Source organism: Dreissena polymorpha, chromosome 10, assembly GCF_020536995.1.
Source record: "Dreissena polymorpha isolate Duluth1 chromosome 10, UMN_Dpol_1.0, whole genome shotgun sequence".
NCBI classification, from domain to species: Eukaryota; Metazoa; Mollusca; class Bivalvia; order Myida; family Dreissenidae; genus Dreissena; species Dreissena polymorpha.
The window spans coordinates 30,198,350-30,225,620 of record NC_068364.1 but is presented as its reverse complement, the minus strand read 5'-3'; the positions used below and the strand labels follow the sequence as shown (position 1 = coordinate 30,225,620).

At 35.3% G+C, this 27,271-nt stretch overlaps 1 protein-coding gene across 4 annotated transcripts in view; it reads right to left on the bottom strand.

The window, feature by feature from the left end:
• The window catches only part of LOC127847823 (dual specificity calcium/calmodulin-dependent 3',5'-cyclic nucleotide phosphodiesterase 1A-like), a 305,382-nt gene that overhangs the window by 134,355 nt on the left and 143,756 nt on the right, over positions 1-27,271 (bottom strand). The gene's annotated exons all lie outside the window — the stretch shown is intronic.

Below are 27,271 nucleotides of genomic sequence, written 5' to 3'. Positions count from 1 at the left end.
AGTTCAAGATCTTTGCTTTTTTTGCTATCAAAAATAGAAAACTTAGTTTCTTTATTATCTATTTCAATATGAAACTCACTGCTTTTTTATAGTGTCAAGGAAAATGTGTAACAATAAGTGAACGATAAAACTCAAATATAGGATGATTGCATCAAAAGGCTATTAAATATTGAGATGCTGACGAGTATGTTTTCTGGGTGAAACCAGTACTTGGTGTCTTTGGGTTTATATATGAAACTGGCTTTTGGAAAACAGGATTTAATGCATTGTCGTAAAGTGTCGTCCAAGATAAGCCTGTACAGTGGCACAGACAACACTTACCGCTTGTATGTTATTTTTTGTTAAAAGGAAGTCTCTTCTAAGAGAAAACAAAAATCAATTATGGGCAAAAGTCACTCGTCCCTGATTGGCGTTTGTGGACTGCACAGGCTTATCCGGGAAAACACATTACGCACATGAATTAACCCTTTCCCACTCAGACACAAAGTGAAAATGGGTATGTGCAAAGAGCATAAAACCAGAACAGCCTGCGAGTTGTTCAGGTTTTATGCTGTTTGCTGCTTATCAGTATCTAAGGGTCGGATAATGTATCCTTTAAAACTTGAATCTACTAAGAAAGGTCTAAAATTATAAAATTGTACTTACTAAGGGACTACAAACACATAAAAAAGTACCTAAGTGGTAAAGGGTTAAATACATACCTAAGTGGTAAAAGGTTAAATACATAACTAAGTAGTAAAGGGTTAATACCTATCTAAGTGGTACAGAGTTAAATTCCTATCTAAGTGGTAAAGGGTTAAATATGTATCTAAGTGGTACAGGGTTAAATACGTATCTAAGTGGTAAAGGGTTAAATACGTATCAAAGTGGTAAAGGGTATAACACATATCTAAGTGGAAAAGGATTAATTATACGTAGCAAAGTGGTAAAAAAGTTTACAACATATCTAAATGGTAAAGGGTTAACTATTTGTATCCAAGTGGTAAAGGGTTAAATATGTATCTAAGTGGTAAATAGTTAAATATGTATCTAAGTGGTACAGGATTAAATACATATCTAAGTGGTAGAGGGTTAAATACGTATGTAAATGGTACAGGGTTTAATACGTATCTAAGTGGTAAAGGGTTAAACAAGTATCTAAGTGGTAAAGGGTTTAATACGTATCTAAGTGGTAAAGGGTTAAATATGCATCTAAGTGGTAAAGGGTTAAATACATATCTAAGTGGTAAAGAGTTCAGCCTGGTTTTCCCAGAGCTAAACTCATTTTTATTTTGTGGTTACTAATGCCACAATGTTCTCCCAGAAAAGCAAACACAATTTTCCACTATTCAATATGGCTTGTTGATCTAATAAATACGCCAAACTAATTGCCTCTCGTCAGTAAAGCTTATTTGATTCGTACTAATGGACGTGTTAAAAATATATCTGCACTTGCGGGTCTCAAAATGTCGGTGAATGACTGCAAAGAATATATACTTTGTACTTACCTCTTTCAGTGCTGGAACCGAATTTTAAAGGCCTTTGCAAACAGTTTGGATCAAGATGAGACGCCACAGAACCTGGTGTCTCATCAGGATCCAAACAGTTAGCTATTCTGATAGTATTCTTAGAAAACAATCAAAGAAAATGTTAATTTTAGAAATTCAGCAGACAACATTTTAGCAGACGACAAATTTCCCAGCATGCAAAGGGTTAAAAGTCCTTTGTACACACTATAAGTAGTGAACCAATCAAAATTGGTGCCAGAGATACTTTTAAACACTTGGAGTAAAAATCTATGTTTAATCTCTGCAGAATTCGAAGGTGTTTATGGCCTTTCAACTGATTTTACAGCCATTATTGGGTCATATTTCCAAAAAGCAATTAACAAAAATCCCAACTGCTCACTAAATTACTTGTGTATGTTCGATTTGTCATGAGATTATTTGTCTGAAATAAAGAGTTTGTAATATCCATTTCACTGATATGTTTATGTTGCTATTGAACTGGTGTATCATATGTATGTAAGCTTTATCACCATTATAGTTCACAATTCATATATCAAGCAATAATTATGCAGTAAATTTACACTAAAATTCCGATTTCACAGGTATAAGATCATATTCCTAAAATGATGCGAAAAAGCCGTGATGTACAAGCACAGTTAAATCCAACAAAACAATACATCATATAACCAAAAAGACAGAGAATTTTATTACTTAACCTTTAAAGCCCCATAAACACTCAAAATCAACCATATTGCGTAAAATATTAAAAAACAAGAGATGTGTTTGTCAGAAACACAATGCCCCCTTTTGCGCCACTTTTTTTGTTTGTTTGACCTTGAACTTCCACCACTCAAAATGTGCAGCTTCATGAGATACACATGCATGCCAAACATCAAGTTACTATCTTCAATATTGCAAAAGTTATGGCCAACGTTAAAGTTTTTTTTCAGACGGACGGACAGACTGACATAATGACGGACAGTTCAACTGCTATATGCCTACCTACCGGGGGCATAAAAAATAAGTTAACCCATAAAAAAACCGTGTTCCTTTTAGCAATAGCCAACATTTCAACGCTAGATGTCTGGTAACATAGATTTAACTAAATACAAAATGCTTGTTTTTATTTTGTGTGTGACAATATATTCCATTTAAATGTCCAGGGTTTATCCAAACTTTTACCAGCAAACGCAAGATAAGCTTCAAGCAGCTCATGTGAACAATGATACCTGAAGGCAATCTCACGTGCACTCGTACATGTTCATGGCATTTACCGGTAATGCGTAATTTAAACTGGGCCAAAATGTGTGTCTACGCTAATGGTATAAACATACAAAGAAAAGTCACCATTTTCCAACAAGGACCAGTGTTACGTGCTATGCTACAATGACTCAGTGTTGTTGCTAATGTTCTAGAGGGTTATGCTCAAATCAGCCAATGGAATGAATGGGGTGCATACAATCAGCCAATGGAATGAATGGGGTGTATACAATCAGCCAATGGAATGAATGGGGTGTATACAATCAGCCAATGGAATGAATGGGGTGTATACAATCAGCCAATGGAATGAATAGGGTGTATACATTCAGCCAATGGAATGAATGGGGTGTATAAATTCCGATCTGCTGCTGGCTTTTTGTAAAGGTCATTTAAAGTGCAAAGCTGGGTTAAACAGTTATGCCGAAAAATGTATCACAGCACAAGTGATGACGTAATAAGGTCAAGATGACCGACTTCTAGTCATGCATATAATTCGTTTTTGGGGATTTTTTATTGAAACTGTAGTGCTTTTGATAACTATTTATTGATATTATCATCAGTGAAAAGTAATAAATTGTTCAATTGTAGAAGATTAGATGTAGCTTTTTGCCTCAATGTTAAATTATGGAATGCCCGCTCTAACAGATTAGAAATATTTAAATTGAGTCAAGTTCAAGGAGAAAGTGAGGCTGGTTGCTATGGGTATTTAGGCAAATTTACATGTTAAATTTGAAACCTAGCACAGAGAGAGTAGTTGGGAACATTATAACAACATTTACAACACTCTTATTTGTGCAGACTGCAATAATAAATCAAGTGACAATTTACTATGCCATTTAGGCAAGGGACATAACTGTACTAATAAGGCAAGGGACATCACTCTGCCATAAAGGCAAGGTACATCACTCTGCCATAAAGGCAATGTGCATTACTCTGCCATAACAACAAGGGACATCACTCTGCAACTAAGGTAAGGGACATCACTCTGCCATAAAGACAAGGGACATAGCTCTGCCATAAAGGCAGGGGACATCACTCTGCAATTAAGGTAAGGGACAGCTATCCACCATAAAGACAAGAGACATAACTCTGCCATTAAGGCAGGGGACATCACTCTACAATTAAGGCAAGGGACACTTTCGCTGCACTGTGAGAAACTTCAAATTTATCACACCAGCAATAATGTGTGTGGGTCTAATTCACCAAATACTTCTTTGTTTGCTTTTATGCCAACATTTCTAAAACCTCGGCTTAATACCCAACATCATTATTGTCTCCATCACAATTCTCCATTCTCCATCAATCAGGATTTTCGCCTTACGGGAACGGTACATTTCACTTCCATTAAGGATTTCTATAGACTTATTTTGCTTTTTTGCAAATGATATTATCAGCCATTGAACTGTCTTTTTGTCCATGTCAACAAATAAAATTGTCCGAAATATGCAGTAGCTTTTTTGCAATGCAATTTTCTACATCCATCAAAATAAGTTCAAACATTAAATGATTAAGTTTTCTTGATTTTGATGTATTAAATGCTTTCATGGTGCATAGTGAATAAGTAGAATTTTTAAGTGGAACCATTTGAGACACCGTAAGGAAAAATGGGTCGTAATACATGTGCGTAAAATGTCATCCCAGATTAGCCTGTGCAGACTCTCATCTGGGATACTTTAGCCCTTTGCATGCTGGGAAATTTGTCGTCTGCTAAAATGTCATCTGCTGAATTTCTAAAATTAGCATTTACTTCATTTTTTTCAAAGAATACTATCAGAATAGAAAGCCATTAATTCACATAAGCTGTATTCAAAGAATACTGTCAGAATAGCAAACAGTTTGGATCCTGATGAGACGCCACGTTTTGTGGCGTCTCATCTGGATCCAAACTGTTTGCAAAGGCCTTCAAAATTCAGTTCCAGCACTGAAAGAGTTAGGGATGTGCATTTAGCTCATTTTTCCTGGGGCAATGGTGGCATCAGTGTTTTTTTTCACCATTTTGGGAATGGGGAAGGGTCCCTTTGGATTAGGAAAAATCGCTGCGATTAGACCAAAATGGGAAATTAGTATGTGTTTTTTTTTATAACAAATGCTTCACAAATGAGAATACAAGTGTTTTAAATTTTGAATTTAATAAATATTTAAGCTTGTATAGCTGAACACAGGGAGATGAACAAAATGTTGATCTAAACATTTTTTATTTTTTTTAAACCTTCAATAGAGAATTTTTAGGTACAATTTGGGAGTAATATATACTTTTGTCCATTGGAAATTGGGCTGGATACCGGCCCTGATTTTGATAAAAACAACACTGCTCATTAAATTTTGATCTCATCATAAGCCTGTTAAATAATTATTGTTGTGAAATTATTTTCAAGCCTGCCTGAACTAAACTTATCTCTACATAGTTTGCAATATAGCGCTCTGGCTGCCATTAGTTTCAATGAAGCATTGAACCATTTGAGCAGCACTTGGGTAAGTTTAAACCTATTTATTTTAGCTCTATTGCATAGAAAGCCAATTGCTTTTTGAAAAAATCTCGAGTTCTTTTCATGGGACTAGAAATAGTACTTGGTGTCTATAAGAGAAATCTAAAGATTGCTCCCACAGTGGGGATTGACCCTGTGACCTCTTGATTGCTAGGCACCATATTCACTACACCACTGCGACTTTATTTGGTTAACCCTTTCAGTGCTGGAACCGTATTTTGAAGGCCTTTGCAAACAGTTTGGATCCAGATAAGACGCCACAGAACGTGGCATCTCATCAGGATCCGAACTGTTTGCTATTCTGATAGTATTCTTTGAAAAAAAATCAAAGAAAATGCTAATTTTAGAAATCCAGCAGACGACATTTTAGCAGACGACAAATTTCCCAGCATGCAAAGGGTTAAAGGCCACCCAAAGAACATTTCCTGTTATTTCCATATATGTTGGAGATCTGATTGTGAAAATTTTATGGTCACACTCACAAAAGCAAATACACAAATCCTGCTAGCCTGTGGCATGAGTTTTGCTATTGAAAAGAGGTAGAAATATTATGCTACCAATACAAGTAATACAGTATTTCTAAAAAAAACTAGGACAAAGCTGTCAACATGGGAGGAGAGGGGGTGGGGAAAGGGGTGATGTTAAGACTTTAGTGTGTATTGACAAGTTCATAATTTCCGTCAACACACATACCAGAAAGACTGCACACAAACATTTGTTATCTCCTTAGATAGCAGAAGCCTTTACCATGATTGAAGCGATATGTCAACAAGAAATTGGCTAAAAGCTGAAAAAGAATTCGTTTTCAATTGCCATCATTTCATTTCAAGTCACTTTTCAAGCCAAATTGTATCATTTTCCAAGCAAAGTTCAAGTCTATGGTTGAAGTAAAGCACTTTTAAGCACTCTGGATTGTTTTTAAATAATTTTTCAAGATAAACCTGTATTTTTCAAGCACTTTTCAAGGTCTTTGCCAATCCTGTAATGAAGCTCTGACAAAACGAAAGAGAAAGCTATCAATACAAGCAATACAGCATTTCTGAGACAAATAAGACAAAGCTGTCGCCACAGGGTTGGGGGTGGGGAGTTAATGTGTCTTAGGACACTCTTTGAACACGAAAAGTCCATCAAAAGTCCAGCTATAGTCCATTGTTTATTAGACGACAGAGCTTTACTTTAAAGGAAATTGTGACAAACTTATAGGATGTCGATCATTCCGTCTGGCGAAAAACAATTATTCTTCAAGAGTGGCATCTGCCATGGCAAAATTCAACACTGATGCTGCTTAACACCATGACTGATGACATCTTATCCAAGGGTAACAAAGCCTGCTTCTATTTTCCTGCTAACTACAGTGTTTTTTTCTTTCAAATTCAGGGCCAGTATTAATGGTCCCATTCCTGATGCAAAAAAGTATATATTTTCCCAATTTTAAATTCGCAATTGAAGGTTTTAAAAAAAAGTATTTTTTTTAGATCTCAACATTTAGTTCATCTCCCATTCAGCTTTCTAAGTTGAACCTTGTTGACCCTTTGCATGCTGGGAAATTTGTCGTCTGCTAAAATGTTGTCTGCTGAATTTCTTAAATAAGCATTTTCTAAGATTTTTTTCAAAGAATACTATCAGAATAGCTAATATTTTGGATCCTGATGAGATGCCACGTTCTGTGGCATCTCATCTGGATCCAAACTGTTTGCAAAGGCCTTCAAATTTCGGTTCCAGCACTGAAAGAGTTAATATAGTATTGAAACACTTAAATCTTCAAATTTTAAAGCAGTTTTTAAGGAAACAAGCAAATTTAGTAAAATCATTATGATTTTTCACAATCCAAAGGAAGGGACTCGGGCCCCATTTCCTAACTTTTGAAAAACCCCCACTGAAGTTGCACTTTAACGAGACAATTTAAATCCTTTCCCGCTAAGAAGCAAAGTGAAAATGGCTATATGAAACTAGCTTAACACCATAACAGCCTGCAAGTGGCTAGCTGGCAGCCTGTTCAGGTTTTATGCTGTTTGCTGCTAATCAGTATCTTAACACATTTATGCCTAGCGTCCTGAAAAAAGGACATTGCAAACAGCGTAGACCCAGATGAGACGCCGCATAATGCGGCGTCTCATCAGGGTCTACACTGTTTGCTTAAACGAAATTGTATAAGAAATATTCTAAAAATAGAAATAAAAATACCAGACATCCCTAATTTTGGAAATAAATTGATCCAATTTAGAAGGATGGGAGAGTCCACTAGGCATAAATGGGTTAAGCGCTGTCGCAAGACAATTTGACCTTTAACTAATCAGATTACCATTTTTACCCATTTTGTAGTCCCATAGAAAATCTAATTAAGTTGATGACCTTCATCAATAGAATACAGTTCTTAAGGCATCATTTGTAACCCTATAAAATACTGATTAGCAACAAACAGCATCAAACCTGAACAGACTGCAAGTTACGCCAAGGCTGTTCTGGTTTTTTACTGGTTGCATAATTAAGCCATTTCCATTTTGTTTCTGAGCAGGAAACAGTTAAAGCATATACCACGTCTATAACATATATTACTCAAAATCTGCACAGGCTAATCATGGACAACACTTTCCGCCTTAACCCTTTGCATGCTGGGAAATTTGTCGTCTGCTAAAATGTTGTCTGCTAAATTTCTAAAATTAGCATTTTCTTCGATTTTTTTTCAAAGAATACTATCAGAATAGCAAACAGTTTGGATCCTGATAAGACGCCACGTTATGTGGCGTCTCATCTGGATCCAAACTGTTTGCAAAGGCCTTCAAAATTCGGTTCCAGCGCTGAAAGAGTTAAGTGCATTTCCGCTGAAGTGACAATGGTTTGAAGTAGAAATACCATAAATGCGGAAAGTGTCCTCCATGATCAACCTTGTAGGCTGAGACTGTACGGGCTAATCTAGCACAAAACTTTACCAACTTTCATAAAGCTCATGAGTTTGCGCTGACCAAGGCTTAACCCTTTGCATACTGGGAAATTTGTCGTCTGCTAAAATGTTGTCTGCTGAATTTCTAAAATTAGCATTTTCTTCGATATTTTTTCAAAGATAACCATCAGAATAGCAAACAATTTGGATCCTGATGAGACGCCACGTTCTGTGGCGTCTAATCTGGATCCAAACTGTTTTCAAAGGCCTTCAAAATTCGGTTCCAGCACTGAAAGAGTTAAATGTTCATGAATACCCACAAGAGGAAATATGGTAACTTACCGCCTGCTCTGCTTGCACGTTGACGGTACGTTAAGAGCTTTCGGGCTTTCATGGTAAGCGTGGATCGCTATTGGAACACTTTGTAACCAATAAATATCGCTTATTTAAACAGTTTGTAACCAATATATATTGCTATTGGAAACTTTAAGTAACCAATATATATTGCTTTTTGAACACTTTGTTACCAATATGTATCTTTATTGGAACACTCTGAAAGCAGTACATTTATCACTATTTGAACACATATATATTGCTGTTGGAACACATTTTTCAATCTCTTTCATAAAAGCAACAGTCTATTTTGCATTCATTTGTTGGACACAAATATCAAAAAATATCATTGATGTCCTGGGTGAAATTTTCATGCACAAAAATGTATCAAAGAAATTATAAAACTCCTTCAGATTCAGATTTGCTATGTTTTGCTCCAAAATTTGCATTCACAGATGTGTAAGGGGTTTGTAGTTTCATTTGTGCGTAGAAAGTAAATCAAATTGTAGAAATGATACTGTAAAGAAAAAAATATTTAAGTCTTTAGCAGTATTTATTGAAAAAAAAAAGTATAATTTAATTATTTATTTTTTTACCCATGGTTATGTTATGTTTAGCCCAACAAAGTCACAACAATAACAATTTCTTGGTTATACACAATACGAAATTCAAAGAAAAGTACATTTTTTTTTTATACAATTGCAAACCAAAATCATATTCAGTGTCTTTTCTGGAAAACACTAACATCCATAAAAATTCAAACGATTATTATCCATGGTCAAAATATCCTTGTAACAACCATATACAAAAAGTGCTGAACTGTCGCCATTTGTTTACCCACAATTACAACTGCGGCTGCACCATGTCCCCAAAACAACACTGCCAAAGAAATTGCCTCCTAGAAATAACATCTGAATTTTATTTGAATATTCAGCCTAGAAAAGCAATCTCAACAAACAACATCGTATATTTTATGAATATCAGAACATGTTGCAGACATGATCCATAATTCCATATTCCGAGAAAATATAAGTCTAACTGGGAAGACTTAAAATTGAAATGGTCGACAGTTTGGGAAGCCTTCTTTGACAAGTGGGAGACCATAATCCAAACCAATCTACATGTAAATTGTTTATGGATTTTTTTCAATCTTGAGCGTTAAATTAGCCCAATGGGAATTTTTCTCAGGCAAGATATCGTGAAAGAACAACATGACATTCTTCGGTCACCAGCGTACTGATTTTTTTTGTGTTCCCTGGTTTCCTTGGAAATTCGTGTGCTGAATGCGATTATCTCTATAATCTCCAAGATAGAAAAACAACAGAAAACTACAAATATTCAAATTTTAATTACAAGTAACCAGTCCTTAAACTTTAATTTTTTTATAGTGGATTTGCACCTTTCTTGCACCTAACTTTTATAATTAAGTTTTCTGAACTGGAAACAATATATTTGTTCCTTGCACACGCGTCGACAAACTCTCAAAACTGAAATGTATACTGTGAAACCATTATTTATCGTCAGGCATTAATTTTCATAAATTTCATCAGTCGACCGATTGGCGAATTTAAGATCCTAACGAACAATCATGCTCTATGTTTGAACAAAAACAAACACTAAGTTGAACAATATTTTAAAACTTTACCGTAGACATGAGGCATTAAATTCCAACATAATCCATGCACACATTCACTGCTGTTTCGTAATCAAGATTAATCCAGTTTTGACACAAAGGGATGTAGATTACACAAGGTACCTAACTGACACATTACACTTCTTTAAAACGTGTGTGCAGTACAGCTGTATCGAATGCGTTGACTTTGTTTATGTAGAATGGTAATGAATAAGCGCTAATTGTTTATAACTTTATTACCCATTAGGTGCATTGTGTTTTTCAGGGATGTTGCATATTAGCCATCACGCAGCAAATGCCGATGAAAGACAATAAACCAAATGAAAAGATGACGATGTGTGATCAACATGCGTATTTATCACAAATTAAAAAAGAATATTTTAATTGCTGTTTGTTGTTTGATTGTTTGCGTTTAACCACACTTATTACTATTTTATATGTATCAATTTATTTATTTTTAAATTATTGACATTATTGATTTTTATACCGGTAGTTTACTTTTGGCAATTATAATAATAGAACTAGAAATGGCGCGGCAGAGGCCGACGCGTATCCCCACGCCGAATGTTTGACCTAGGTGTGCCCCAGGGTTGGTAATGGGGCCATGCATAGCTGAGATTGACCGTATTGTCATAAGAGAAGTTCATCATCAATTAGAAGTGAATTGGTGTAGAAATGAAGAAGTTATAGTAAAAGGCAATTTTGGGTGGGTGTGACATATGTGGGCAGGGCGCCCCAGGGTTGGTAATTGTGCCATGCATAGTTGAGATTGACCGTATTGTCATAAGAGAAGTTCAGTATCAATTTGAAGTGAATCGGTGTAGAAATGAAGAAAGTATAGTAAAAGGCAATTTTGGGCGGGTGTGGTCTATGTGGGCGGGGCCCCAGGGTTGGTAATGGGGCCATGCATAGTTGAGATTGACCGTATTGTCATAAGAGAGGTTCAGTATCAATTTGAAGTGAATCGGTGTAGAAATGAAGAAATTATAGTAAAAGGCAATTTTGGGTGGGTGTGGTCTATGTGGGCGGGGCGCCCCAGGGTTGGTAATGGGGCCATGCATAGTTGAGATTGACTGTATTGTCATAAGAGAAGTTCAATATCAATTTGAAGTGAATCGGTGTAGAAATGAAGAAATTATAGTAAAGGCAATTTTGGGTGGATGTGGTCTATGTGGGCGGGGCCCCAGGGTTGGTTATGGGGCCATGCATAGTTGAGATTGACCGTATTGTCATAAGAGAAGTTCAGTATCAATTTGAAGTGAATCGGTGTAGAAATGAAGAAAGTATAGTAAAAGGCAATTTTGGGCGGGTGTGGTCTATGTGGGCGGGGCCCCAGGGTTGGTAATGGGGCCATGCATAGTTGAGATTGACCGTATTGTCATAAGAGAGGTTCAGTATCAATTTGAAGTGAATCGGTGTAGAAATGAAGAAATTATAGTAAAAGGCAATTTTGGGTGGGTGTGGTCTATGTGGGCGGGGCGCCCCAGGGTTGGTAATGGGGCCATGCATAGTTGAGATTGACTGTATTGTCATAAGAGAAGTTCAATATCAATTTGAAGTGAATCGGTGTAGAAATGAAGAAATTATAGTAAAGGCAATTTTGGGTGGATGTGGTCTATGTGGGCGGGGCCCCAGGGTTGGTTATGGGGCCATGCATAGTTGAGATTGACCCTAATGTCATAAGAGAAGTTCAGAATCAATTTGAAGTGAATCCGTGTAGAAATGAAAAAATTATAGTAAATGGAATTTTTTGGTGGGTGTGGCCTATGTGGGCGGGCACCCCAGGGTTGGGATTGGGGCCATGCATAGTTGAGATTGACCCTAATGTCATAACAAAAGTTCAGTATCAATTTGAAGTGAATCCGTGTAGAAATGAAAAAATTATAGTAAATGGAAATTTTTGGTGGGTGTGGCCTATGTGGGCGGGGCGCCCCAGGGTTGGGAATGGGGCCATGCATGGTTGAGATTGACCGTATTGTCATAAGAGAGGTCCAGTATCAATTTGAAGTTAATCGGTGTAGAAATAAAGAAGTAAATGTAAAATAACCTAAAAAAATGAGTGATAATTTCTGACGCGGCCCCACCCCAACCGCTATAACTTTTGACCCAGGGGTCAGATCAAAATTCCAAATAGTGCAGGGTCGCACATACGCTCTTAGCTACCATGTGTGTAAGTTTCAAGGTTCTAGTGCTTTTAGTGTAGGAGGAGATAGTGGCCAGGACGGACGGACAGACGGACGGACGGACGGACGGCGGAGATAACCACAATATCCCCACCTTTTTTTCAAAAAGCGTGGGGATAATAAGACTAATTGGCAATTGGCTTCGTTGTTACAAACACTCGTTAACAGTTATTCGATCCCACTTGTCCGCTAATCATAACAATGAACGTGTGAATAGCATACATTAAGAGGGTCCATTACTGTCCCTTGATAACAAAAGACTACTTAATTGGCATGTGACAAACAGACCCCACCTCCTGCAGTGATTCTCAAGTGCATTCCCGCATTCGTACCACGATTTTTTCGCAACTGCGATTGATCGCGAATATGTATTACACACAAATCGGATATTGACTGACGCATTTAAAAAAATTCAAAATCAGAAATCTGCGAATTTAATTGCTGACGAAATTGTCATTTTGATAAAAATGACGACATTTTGTGCTGTCGAAAATAAATGGTTTCACAGTATTTGCTTACCATGTGTAAAGCCATAGTCAAAATCATAATTAGTGATGAAAAATAAATGCAAATGTCACACCTTGTCAGTGATCCACGTGCTGTCTGAGTAATTTTAGCAAAAAATACAAAAACATTCTTATATCATTCCATCCTTGTAAGTTAGACATTCTTGTCTAATTACAGGACTGGTGAAATCACTCATATTGGTCAACTTGAAAATGTGTGTAGTTTTCAAATGTCTTTTTGTTTAAATGGCCCTTCATGTCCAAGCAGGGCTTTTTTTCCTGTTTTTGTGAAGGGGCCTTGGTCCCCCCCCCCCCCCATTTTGTGAAAAAAATTAGTCGTGAACTGTTTGCAATTGTGAAAAAATGAGTCGCGATATTTCTTAAATTGTGACAATTTGAGTGGCAAACTTCTTGAAATATTGAAAATTTGAGTTGCAAACTTCTTGATATTGGGATAATTTGAGTCGCGAATTTCCCAAAATTGTGAAAAACCTCCATTCTCACAGAAGGAAAAAAAGCCCTGTAAGTCAAAGAAAGCGTTGGTGAATCTTTTTAAAGCACATATATATATGTCTATACTGAACAACTGAAAATTATCTTGCTTTAATGGTGGAGGGTGATATGCATTTAAATTGGAACGTGTCTTTCTGTCTCTTTTACCCTTCACTACGGATTTTTTCAGAATAATTGGGGCTAATTCAGCCATCTATATTCCAAAATGATGCGTATGCAAAATCAAACTATTACTGATACAGCCATTATGGCAAGTCAATTTAATGACATGAAAATGAGATTCAACAAATAAGTTCTGTTAGCATCCCCCCCCCCTGGCCCTACTCATTCTCACCTCACTGCAAATTTTGTTATACTTAAACAGTCCTATACACATATGATAGACAAACATATTTGCAACAAATAAAATAAAAAAAGATTGATGAAAATAATCCTGAACGCATCCTACATTTTTCTGTGTAAAATCATTTAAGTAATTGTTAATTTTCTTCAAATAAATGAAGTCAAAAAATATAACACTGTTATCATAACAGTTTAATAGTAACTATTACACTAAATTGTTGTCAAGTTATACCCATCGATTCCAAAGAAAGAGGGCCTAGAGGCGTGCAAACAAGCTTTAAATGAACGCTGTACTAAGACCATCAACACTGAAGCGGTGATTGAAATGATTGAAACTGTTTTAGAAAATAATGTGATCGAATTTTGTGGACAAGAATACAGACAAAAAGAGGGAGTAGCTATTGGATCGAAACTTGGGAGCAATTATGCCTGTTGTTACATGAGAAAATGGGATGAACAATTATCTGAATACAATAAACAACCAATATTCTATAAACGTTTCATAGATGATGGGTTTGGACTATGGACACATGGAATTGACGAACTCATGAAATTTTTCGACTATGCTAACAAAATACATGAAAACATCAAAGTAGAATTAAGATGGAACACAACACAGATAGATTTCTTAGACACAAAAATTCAACTAGAAGATAATAAAATAACAACTGATTTATACTCAAAGCCAACCGATAAACATCAATATGTCCAATATGACTCAGACCATCCAACAAATGTGAAGAAAGCAATACCCTATGGATTAGGAATACGTTTAAAAAGAATATGTTCTGACGAAAACAAATACAAACATCGTAAAAAAGAACTAAAACAGAATCTACAAAAAAGAGGATATCCAAATAAATTTGTAAACCATGAGCTATCCCGAGTTGATAATTTAAATAGGAAAGACTTACTTAAGAAGAAAGAAACAAATAAAACAGCCAACAAGAGAGTACCACTAGCTATAACTTATTCTAACAACCTTCCAAATATCCACTCAATAATTCGAAAACATACAGACAAACTATATAAATCAGACAGAATGAAAAATATATTCCCAGACGTACCAATAGTTGCATACAGACGAGATAGGAATATCGGTGACATTTTAGTTCATGGAAAAACAAACAAAGAAATAAACAAACGTTTTCAACTAATACCACAATCGTGTAAGACTAATTGTATAGTCTGTAAAATGTTGATAAGAGGTTTTCATAACAACCCAAAAAGTGACATTCCAAACGAAGCAATAAAACAGAACTGTAACATTTATAACTTGGTGTACGGTATATTTTGTATTAAATGCCAAAAGATGGTATACGTCGGAGAGACAAGCAGATCATTAAAGGAACGTGCCAAAGAACACGAGGCTGACGTGCGACTACGAAGAGAGAAACCAATCTCAGAACATTTCAATGGGGCTGGCCACAGAGTTCAGGATATGGGTGTATCAGTGTTAACACAAATAAGAGACAGTTCCCATTATTACAGACTTATTAAAGAATTGGAATTTATAAAGAAGTTTCAAACGCAATCACCAAATGGACTTAATACAAAAAATCAACTTGATGTCCTGCTACGGGAAACTATCTTGTAAAAAATATTTGTGAAAAACATTTTATATTAATCATCAACATAAATGAATGTAAAAATAATAGTACTTTATGCAATTTATCTTGTCCATAATGTGTATATGATATATAGAATAGCAAGTATATATGATTATTTAATCAAATATCATTAGAATATTATACATAGATATGGATTGAAATAATAAAGAGTCATTAAATAAGTTTACCCTATTTAATTTATGATAATAAGTTAAGGTAGATTATAATTACATATGATGATGATTATTTTATTGTAAAATATCAATTTATTAAATATATAAAGCACACATTTAACATAGGATTAAGATACAATATGTAAGTGTTTAACGTCATTTCATTTTTGGCGAATTTTTACATTTTTTTGGCGCCATTTTATATAACGCCATTTATGACGTCATCATGTACAACGTCATTTGACGTTTAAAAACATTTTTCTTTGTTATTTAAATTGTGCAGTCAAAAGACGTAAAAATGTAGTTAACATATAATTTCCAATGTTTTGATAAAGGCATTATGCCGAAACGTCAATTAAAGGAGTATAATCAGAGAGTTATTACACTAAAGTAAACTAAGTGACTAAATACAAATTCCACTATGAGCTCTCTATATCTGCAGCTCATTAAATATACAAATACTGTAAAATCATTGTTATTCGATGGACATATATTTTCGGTTGACTGATCCACGTGTGCAAATTCCTCTTTTTTTTTCAAAATAAACAAGGGCTGTTTGTAAAACATGCATGCCCCCCATATGGGCTGTCAGTTGTAGTGGCAGCCATTGTGTGAATACGTTTTTTGGCACTGTAACCTTGACCTTTAACCTAATGTAAGTTATCATCCGGAAACCATTGTACTATTTCGAGTCACTGTGACCTTGACCTTTGACCTAGTGACCTGAAAATCAATAGGGGTCATCTGCCAGTCATGATCAATGTACCTATGAAGTTTCATGATCCTAGGCGTAAGCATTCTTGAGTTATCATCCGGTCACTGTGACCTTAACCTTTGACCTTGTGACCTTACAAGAGCTGTCAGAGGACAGCGCGCTCCACTATTCGAGTGCTTGACAGTATAACATAAGCCATCATGGGGAAATTGTTCATATTCAATAATTTATTAGATGATCTTTCAAAAATATAAAAAAATAAACAAAAAAAAAAAATTTTTTTTTTGGGGGGGGGTTAGGGGGTAGGGAGGTAGGGGGGGTGAGAGGGGGGTATAATGTGGGGTGTGGTAATTTATTAGATGTTTAAAAAAATTGGGGGGGGGGGTGGGGGGGGAAGGGGGGAGTGAGAGGGGGGTATAATGTGTGGTGTGGTAATTTATTAGATGTTTAAAAAAAAATTGGGGAGGGTGGGGGGTGGGGCGAGTTGGAGGGGTGAGAGGGGGGTATAATGTGGGATGTGGTAATTTAATAGATGTTTAAAAAAAATTGGGGGGGGGGGGAGTGGGGGGGGTAGGGGGGAGGGTGAGAGAGGGGTATAATGTGGTGTGTGGTAATTTATTAGATGTTTAAAAAATTAAAAAAATTTGGGGGTGGGTGGGGGGTAGGGGGGAGTGAGAGGAGGTATAATGTGGGGTGTGGTAATTTATTAGATGTTTAAAAAAAACTTGGGGGGTTGGGGGGTAGGGGGGTAGGGGGGAGTGAGAGGGGGTATAATGTGGGGTGTGGTAATTTATGAGATGATGTTTTAAAAAAATGGAGAGGGGGGTGAGGTTGGGGGGGGGAGGGATTCTGGTAGGGGCGTGGGGTATTGTTTGGGTGGAATCCATTGTGGTATTCAGGTAAGTGTTGTTTTGTCAAAGTTATAATTAAATGTGATCATAAATAAAGAAGTTATGGCAATTTAAGCAAAATGTTAAATCATCTAAGTGTAAAAGGGGCCATAATTATTTCAAAATGCTTGATACAGTGGTTTGCTCTTGTTTATAGGTTGGGGTCATGTTGGTAAACAAGTATGCAACATATAAAAGCAATATGTCAAAGGATATAGGAAATATTTTGGGTAGTACGCAAACTTTAACATAGATTTATCAAATATATGCATATTCTAAGTATAAAAGGGGCACAAAATGCTTGCTAGAGTTGTCTGCTCTTGTTTATAGGTTGGGGTGATGTTGGTAAACAAGTATGCAAAATATAAAAGCAATATGTAAAGGGGCAATGAAAAAAATAACAAATGATCTCACACTGACATGAACAAATATCCTCTATTTATTAAACATGAAATTTAAACTTATTGCATTTGTTTCCCCTGTATATAAGAAAGATATAATAGTTTATTACCTCCCCTGTCCTGCTTATATTTATATTAATCAACAAAATTAAACAGTAACACATTATTTAATATACAAAATATACAAAAATATCTCATATTCTGATAATATTTTTACTGATCCACTTTATTTTATTCAAATGATGATGTTTCATTGGACTGATAATTATAGATTTAGGATTACAGACCAGTTGCTTCAGTTATATTGTTCAGAGTTCGCCCTGTTGGCCGCGTATGCGTTCTTGAGTTATCATCCAAAAACCATTTTACCATTTCGAGTCACCGTGACCTTGAACTTTGACCTAGTGACCTCAAAATCAATAGGGGTCATCTGCGAATCATGCTCAATGTTCCTATTAAGTTTCATGATCCTAGGCCCAAGCGTTCTTGAGTTATCATCCGGAAACCACCTTGTGGACGGACCGACAGACCAACAGACCGACCGACATGTGCAAAGCAATTTACCCCCTCTTCTTCGAAGGGGGGCAAAAAAATCCATGCATTTAAATGTCCAGGAAAAAATTCTTTTCTTGAAAAAACAAAAACATTAAGTTTCATACCAATACATATATATTATTTTGCCGTACATTCCTACAAATCAAGTCCATAAAAAAAAACAGACGTAAACAAGTTGTACACAAGACATACTCTCTAAATCTAGGAAATAGGAAGTCATAATTCAAGTGATATATAGCAGATAATTATTTTCCGAGACAATTGTGCAAGACAATTGTTCATATTGGCTGACACAACTAGTCGACAAAATGTCTCAAAAGGCGCCAATCTATTACATCAAATGTACAAACAGTTCAGGAGATATGACACTTTTGCACTCTAACTTAGGACACAGTTTTTGTTACAGGCAACTGATTGGTCAGACCTGTAATTGTTCACACGATTCTTCGCGCAATACTTCATGGAAAAGAAATGAAGGGAACCAAGAGGGGCCATACTTTTTCAAATGGGGAGCAGTAATTAGAGGTTAAAATAATGGCAATATTTTATATATACCACTTTCGGAAAATTTTATATTAAGTTCACTGTGTGGCTCATTCAAAAATTTCAGTCAAGGATTTACATTAAAAAATTTCAGTCAAGGATTTACATTTCAATTTCAGTCAAGGAATTTACATTTCACAATTTCAGTCAAGGATTTACATTTCACATAATTATATTTGCATAGACTGTTACAGCAAACAAAAGCATTTATTTGACATAGAATTTGCATGTATTTTTGAAAATAAAATGGAGAAGCATTTCTTAGGGTAGGGGTGTTTACAAGAGAATACACAGTGATTATCAGGAATTAATTGTATATCAAGACGTCCTTATAGTGACAAAAAACTTAAAAGCCCATAAATACTCAAAACCAACACGTATTTCATACAATATTTCGAAAAATAAAGTTAACCCATATAAAATAAATTTTCCTTATAGCAAAAGCCAAAATTTTAATGCTAGATGTGGTCTGCTAAGATAGATTTAATGCGCACAAAATGCTTGTTGTGGTTTTGTTGTGTCACAATATATTTCATGTGAATTTCTGGCTACGATATCTGAACATTTACGTAAGATTGTGACACATTGTGTAATTATTTTGTAATTCACAGTTATGAACATCACATAGATTTAAAGTGGGAAAAGCAATAAAATAAACATGTACAATTGTAGTCATTGCAATTAAACTCGATGTGCTTTCCAAATGTTGATCTATGCACATGTATTACAGTAATGTACCAAGGGTAAAGAACTGCAACCTTACTACAAATAAAGCAGCTTCAATGCTTACTTCCCTTGTACACTATGAATAGCAAGGGACGCCACTTAAACATGCACATATACTAATAACTAAAACACAATTACTTCCCTTTCTGTAAACATTTTTCTTCAAGAACTTTCTGTAACTGCAACTTACCTGAAATAATAAAAGACATTGACACATAAATAAAGTGTTTTCATAATCCATCAATATACTGCAAACGTATGGCCGAGACAGGACATTTTGGCAGAGAAGGAAATTGTGCAAAGTACATAAATAGATGGACAGCTTGACTACCATCAGAAGCCTTCTTCAGAACGGGACATAAAAAAAGAGCTGTCAGAGGACAGCGCGCTCAACTATTCGAGTGCTTGATAGTATAACGTAAGCCATCATGGGGAAATTATTCATATTCAATAAGGTCAAGGTAATATAGTCATATTCTAAGTGGAAGAGGACCATAATTGAAACATATTGATCGCTTATGTTTTAAAGAAGTTGTACTTTATAGACGATTCTGAGTTAAGGTATATTTTCCACAATCTCTTGAACATTTGTAAAGACGTAAAAAAAAAAAAAGATTTTATTTCAAGTTTGATAGCAATAGCTTAGGTGGGATGCTTGGATGATCCTTCAAAAATAAAATAAATAAATATTTGAGGATTTTTTTTTTAAACCATGTTTCAAAGAAAAAATATAATTAGGGTGGGGGCGTGGGGTGGGGGTGGAGAGGGGGTTAATGTGGGGGTAAGGTCATTTATTAAATGATCTTTCATAAATAAAAAAAGGAAAACAAATATATTTGTATAGTTTTTTCTTTTCTTTTGGGGGGGGGGGTTGGATTCTGGGGTGGGGCGTGGGGGATGGTTTGGATGGAGTCCATTGTGGTATGTCAGGTAAGTGTTGTTATGTCAAAGTATTAATCACATCTGATCATAAATAAAGAAGTTATTGCAATTTAATAAAAATTTATTAATTGGACCTTGAAAGTCAAGGTCATTCAAATGTCAAGGTCAAATTCAACTTGCCAGGTACAGTACCCTCATGATAGTAAGAAAGTATTTGAAGCTTGAAAGCAATAGCCTTGATACTTAAGAATTCAGTTAAAATGCCAACCAGAGTTATGCAACTTGCCTTGCATAGTCCTCTTAGATAGTTAGCGTGTTATCCAAGTCTGAATGCAATAGCTATGATACTTTAAAATGGACCAAAACACAAAACTTAACCAAATGTTAAAATATCTATAATAAAAGGGGCCATAAGTCTGCCAAATTGCCAGTCAGAGTTACATAACTTTGCCTGCACAGTCCCCTTATGGCAGTTAGTAAGTGTTGCAAGTATGAAAGCAATAGCTGTGATATTTTAGGAATAAAGTGAACCTAAACACAAAACTTAACCAAAATTTAAATTTTCTAAGTATAAAATGGTAACATAATTCTTACAAAATGCTTGATACAGTTGTCCGCTCTTGTTATCCCCACGCTTTTTGAAAAGTGTGGGGATATTGTGGTTATCTCCGCCGTCTGTCCGTCCGTCCGTCGGTCCGTCCGTCCTGGCCACTTTGTCCTCCTACACTATAAGCACTAGTGGGGTGGTACGCAAACTTTAACATAGAATATGCATAATCTAAGTGGAAAAAGGGCCATAATTCTTACAAAATGAGGTGCAGGTACGCAAACTTTAAAATTGCAATGCCCATGGGAACGCCGACGCCAGCGTGAGTAGGATAGCTCCACTATATATATTTCATATATAATAGTTCTAGCTAACAAAACTGAAATACGAATAACATATAAATGATACTTACATGTAAACAGTACGATCATGAATTACTGCAGTCAAAGGGGAGCAACTACTTCAATATTCAATATTAATAAGAGTTGTCTCATGTGTTAGATAATTAAAGCTTTATTAATCACTACAAAGGTGACATGATTACTCTAAAATTTGACCTACATTTTGAAGGCACCTGACCCAGATTTGAGCTTGGCCAAGAAAATGTCAAGGCAAGCATTATGACCCTGTTTCAGCAAGATAATGTATTAATTGTGGTCTCTAAAGCGGTATCAAGCTTTTTCTAAGATTGATTCGAGGCATGTGGATTCGAACTGAGCAAAAATTTTGTCAAGATAAAAAAATTGACTACAAGTGTTATCAAGATTGAGTCATAAATCTAGGCTCAAGAGTGGTAACAAGGTTTTTAACCCTTTGCATGCTGGGAAATTTGTCGTCTGCTAAATTGTCGTCTGCTGAAGTTCTAAAATTAGCATTTTCTTCGATTTTTTTCAAAGAATACTATCAGAATAGCAAACAATTAGGATCCAGATGAGACGCAACGTTCTGTGGCGTCTCATCTGGATCCAAACTGTTTGCAAAGGCCTTTAAAATTCGGTTCCAGCACTGAAAGGGTTAAAGTGGTGACCTAGTTTGTGGATGAACTTGAACTAGATTCCAACTAGGCCCAGAAGTTTCATCGAGAATAATTCATAAATGTGGCTTCTAGAGTGGAAACAAGGTTTTCTTGGATTTGACCTGGCGTGACCACCTAGTTTTCAGACTCACCTGTCCCACATTCAAAAAGCGGCTTACATACAAGGTAAACTTGACCAAGTTTCATCAAGATTGAAAAAAAAAGCCTCTAGAGTAGTGCCATCATATTGTAGAGTAGTGCCATCATATTGTAGAGTAGTGCCATCATATTGTAGAGTAGTGCCATCATATTGTAGAGTAGTACCATCATTATTGCTGCCTATGATTTTCTTACATACTGGAATTTTTTATCTAATACAATAGCCTTATGTTTTTATCTAATCCGAAATTTAACACAAACACATAAAAAAATAACCGATGCCAGTTCAGATTTTTTCCCTAAATCAGAAATCCAAGAATTTTCCCTGTGACAACTTTATTGAAGCATCTTATGAAAACAAAATCTGATCTTAAACCTTCAAATCATCACATTTCTTTGTCTTTCCAATCCAGACACAAACTTGTTGTCAAATTATTCTTAACTACAATTGACCTGAACATTAATTGCTTCATTTATTTATGTTGAGCTCCACAAACAAACAAATGCCAACATTTGGAATAGTAGTGAAATATTTTCAGATAAACTTGCAATTTTTAGCATAGGTGCTTGCACCTATGCTTACGGTATATACCACATTTCGAAAATCCACATCGATCGGTTGCCCATTATGAAGCCTTACCTGATCAAAAATCAGACGAAATATCTATTTAATTTAGTATATGGTAATTCTTACAATTTTTTTTTTTAACGTTTTCTTCCAAGAATATTGCTGACACCGTTTTTAGTGAATTTTTCTAAGACCGTTTAATGTCATAAAATCTTCTTATAACCTAAAACAAATTTTGTTCGTAAAACAATTCTATCTGCACTATAAATCTCAATCTCCTACGCAGTGGCCTCCCTTATACTAGAAGTTACTGACCGGGCGAAGCAAGGGAAGTAACTGCTGTGAGGAGTTTCTATAAAAATCTGCATTCAGAAATCTGTATTCAGAACTCAATCTGTTGTGCACGTCTGCATCTAACGCTTACCACAAGTTTTACGACAAATTCTTGACGCAGACGTATAGGGTAGCGTCTATTTTCATTTGTGAAAAGAATAGTTCGATACAGATCTGTCCGTGCTTAAATTTTGAAAGGCTTGGGTAATTATTTTTCATAGGCGTTTCAAACACTGATGTAAATGGAAAGATTATCTATTTAAATAGTCGGTAATTGTTTGAAATTATTGATTTGAGAAATTCGCGGTTGGCGATATCGAACTACATTATACCACGTGACGCCATTTTGTAACTGATTAGCTGATTCACCATGATCGCAAGTATTATTGTAATTTATATTGTGCATTCATGTTAAAACGTCCAGCCAAAAATAACATTTACATCCTGGCATTTACTTTCTCGCAAAATACCAAGTTCACTTAATACGTGTTCCTGATGTTCCGATTGTTATAGGAAGATTTGCAATATTTCCTCACTTCCTGTTTCATTATTTGTACTTAACCTTAAAATTAACTTTTCTTCTTGATAGCCTTTAAGTTTTTTATTCAGTCAACTGTTCCCTTAACATTTACTTAAGCAGCAACTTCCCTGTATCTTGCACCTATGCTTTTAACGCCATCGGCGCTCTCGTTCTGCAATGGTGCCCTAGCCAAAAGAAACCAACAGAGTACCAATAAATCCTCTCACCTCCTCATTTACACTCATTATATTAGAGCCATTAGTTGCAATACTGGTTAATACCATGCCCCGGATGTTTATGTCAGAGAATTCAAAAGGATCATTAATTTCTTTTGAAACAGTCCTTGTTTTATGCCAGCAATATTTGTTAGTCTGCAGAGTCCCATTATAAAACTTGGAATCTTCATGGCATCTTTCGTGCCTTTTTTAAATTACCGATTGTGCATGACTAATATCAACTTAAGGACCAATACAGCCATGCATCTACAGAAAACAGAAAAAAAACACATGTGTAATAAAGTTGCAAATATCTTACATAGAAGTAACACAACAAAGTTCTTCTGCTTATAGCCTCTGAATGATGAAGTATGACATGAATATGAAATATCACATGAATATGAAATATCACATGAATATGAAATATCACATGAATATGAAATATCACATGAATATGAGATATCATGTGAATATGAGATATCACATGAATATGAAATATCACATGAATATGAAATATCACATGAATATGAAATATCACATGAATATGAGATATCATGTGAATATGAAATATCACATGAATATGAGATATCACATGAATATGAAATATCACATGAATATGAAATATCATGTGAGTATATAAATATTACAATGTCTGGTGACAGTAAATTTGTCTCGGTTGACAGTATTTTTCCAAAAGTTGACAAATTTACTGTCACCCTGTCAGACATGTAATATTTATTTCATTATACCTAACAAACTATTCAAACATGAACAATTTATATGAACTTACCATTCCGCACGTGATAACTAAGGTAGCGGGCGACAGTATTTTTGGACAGTAAATTTTTTCCCACTGGGTCTGACAGTATTTCTGTCACGATGGCCTATGGGAGTTTAGCATTGTGAATAAAAGTGAGGTATAATAATATGAGATATTACATAGTATGTGATATTTCATATTCATTTGATATTTCATATTCACATGATATTTCATATTCATGTGATATTTAAATTTACAAATTTACTGTCCCCTAGAATCAGACATGTAATTTTTATATACTATTCAATATCACATGAATGTGAAATATCAGTGAATATGAAATAACACATGAATATTAAATATTCATACATAACTACTCAACTTGTTATAATTATTATTTTATTTTATATTTAAGCTCTCAACATTTTCTTGGCACTCACTCATAATGACTTCTATCAGAAGGGAGTCAATTGTCCAAACTTCATGTGTCAATACTTCATGTGTCACTACTTCATGTGTCAATACTTCATGTGTCACTACTTCATGTGTCACTGACTTCATGTGTCACTACTCCATGTGTCACTATTTCATGTGTCACTACTTCATGTGTCACTGACACAGAATGTGCCCAATCCCAGACATTCAAAAAATGAATTATGGGTATATGCTTTGTTAACATGAAGTCATGAACAGTGCATGAACTCAAAAAAATGGTTAATGAATTTCTTGTTCTTCAAACTCACTTTTAAGAATTGAGTTTAAAGCAATATTTTTGCTAACAGCAATTTTGCAGACAGTGAAACATTTAAAAATAATACGTCTCTGGAATTTTCATAAATTTAAATATGCTCTATGGGCATATATAATCATATAGATTGTCGCTATTGCTGATTCAGCAAAAGACATGTGCAACATATACAAGCTAGCTTAACCCATTTATGCCTAGTGGACTCTCCCATTCTTCTAAATTGGATCAATTTATTTCCAAAATTAGGGATTTCTGGTATATTTATTTCTATTTTTAGAATATTTCTTACAGAATTTCGTTTAAGCAAACAGTGTAGACCCTGATGAAACGCCGCATTATGCGGCGTCTCATCTGGGTCTACGCTGTTTGCAATGTCCTTTTTTCAGGACGCTAAGGCATAAATGGGTTAATATTGTTCATAAAAACTACAATAATTCTCCTTACTTTATGATCTTATGAATGAAAATTCCTAAGACCTGTCAGCATCAGCATGGAATTATCTTGAGAGGGCAACAGAAATTACCTCAATCCTTGCTAGTTAATCAATAAAGCCGCCAAATGCCCTATTGAAAGCATTGTACAACAAAAGTAGCCTCACTGGCAAAAGATTTTATTTATAACATACTAGGCATTAAAATTTGGTTTGCTACTGGGGAAATTGTGAAGGAAGACAGGGAACAAAGTGTAGACACTTATTATACCTTTACACTTATACCTTTAAAGTGTTGAATGTTGTCTGGCTTATTACGAATAATGGTAGAATATTACGAATAATGGTAGAATAAGATGAGTCACAACTAAGCATCCTCAAACACTGCGAACAAAACCTTAAGAAACCACTGACAATATACCCAACAACCAATTCCAAACAACTGAATACAAATTTTGATAAAAGCTGCCTAAACATTCTGTGTCTAATTTTGTCTCAATACATAAAAGATTTCAGGTCTCACTATTTTAACCCATTCATGCCTAGCGTCCTGAAAAAAGGACATTGCAAACAGCGTAGACCCAGATGAGATGCCGCATAATGCGGCGTCTCATCTTGGTCTGCGCTGTTTGCTTAAAGAAATTTCTGTAAGAAATATTCTAAATATAGAAATAAATATACCAGACACCCCTACTTTTGGAAATAAATTGATCCAATTTTCAAGGATGGGAGAGTCCACTGGGCATAAATGGGTTAAACACAAATAAGAGTATTAGGAAATGTTTGGTCTTACTTTGTCTGGTTATAGGAATAATAGAATAATATTTTGAAATATTTTTTTTATTACAAATTAAATGCAGTTCAAGTAAAAATTCTTTAGAAGATTGATTGATAATTAATCATTAACGTAAGATTAATTAAGCATCCCTGCAGTTAAAATCCCTAGTTTAAAGTTTTACTGGCTGAAAATCTAAAAAATTGCTCACTTAAATATGGAAGCATTAAAGCTCATTTATGTTAACCATAAAACAATATTCACCCCCAATAAAAGTAAGAAGCTTTGATGGATGATTTATTTCCCGTGCCTCTGTCGGTCGTAAATATTTCTCCGAATATAAACATTTTATGATCGAAGGCATATTTGGAATGATTATGACCGTTTGACACATGTGAGGCTGGATCGGAGACACAAGCCAAGTCCCTGGGCGGCCATCTTGGTTTGGTGTAGGATTGTGGACGTTTATTTCCCGACATTGATTGGTCCCCATGCCCCTATTTACAGAAAGATTGATGACGCTTTGTAAATATTTGTGCAAATGTGTCCTTTTTGTCCTCATTCTTGGCAGCCTTAGTGTTTGTTTTGTACAGTGTTGGATCATAGGATTTTTTAACACTTGCCATATACCAAAGTTGCTTGCATGTAAGATGTCAACATGTATTAAACACGCACCAAAACACATGAAATCCAAATCTGAGAAAAAATGTCCATCAACATTTTTTTATAGAGTGAAAAAGCTTTGATTACAGCATATATTAGTAAAATGTGAATTAATCTCAACCAAAACAGGAGGAGAGGGATTATATATTTTTTTCTGATCGAGAATATTTTTTAAATCGTTAGTACGTAAGACTATGCATATGTTCATCAGTGCTTCAAAATATACAATACACCCTGACTATCTACATTTTACTTCCAAGCATGTAATAACAGCTCTTACTTTCTCACTTTATTTGAAGGAAACAAATTTACAATACAGATCCTTTTCCACTGAAATAAACTGAAAATGGTTATATGCCACCAGTATAAAACCAGGACAGCCTGCAAGTAACAGAGTCTCAGTCTTGTCAGGTTTTACG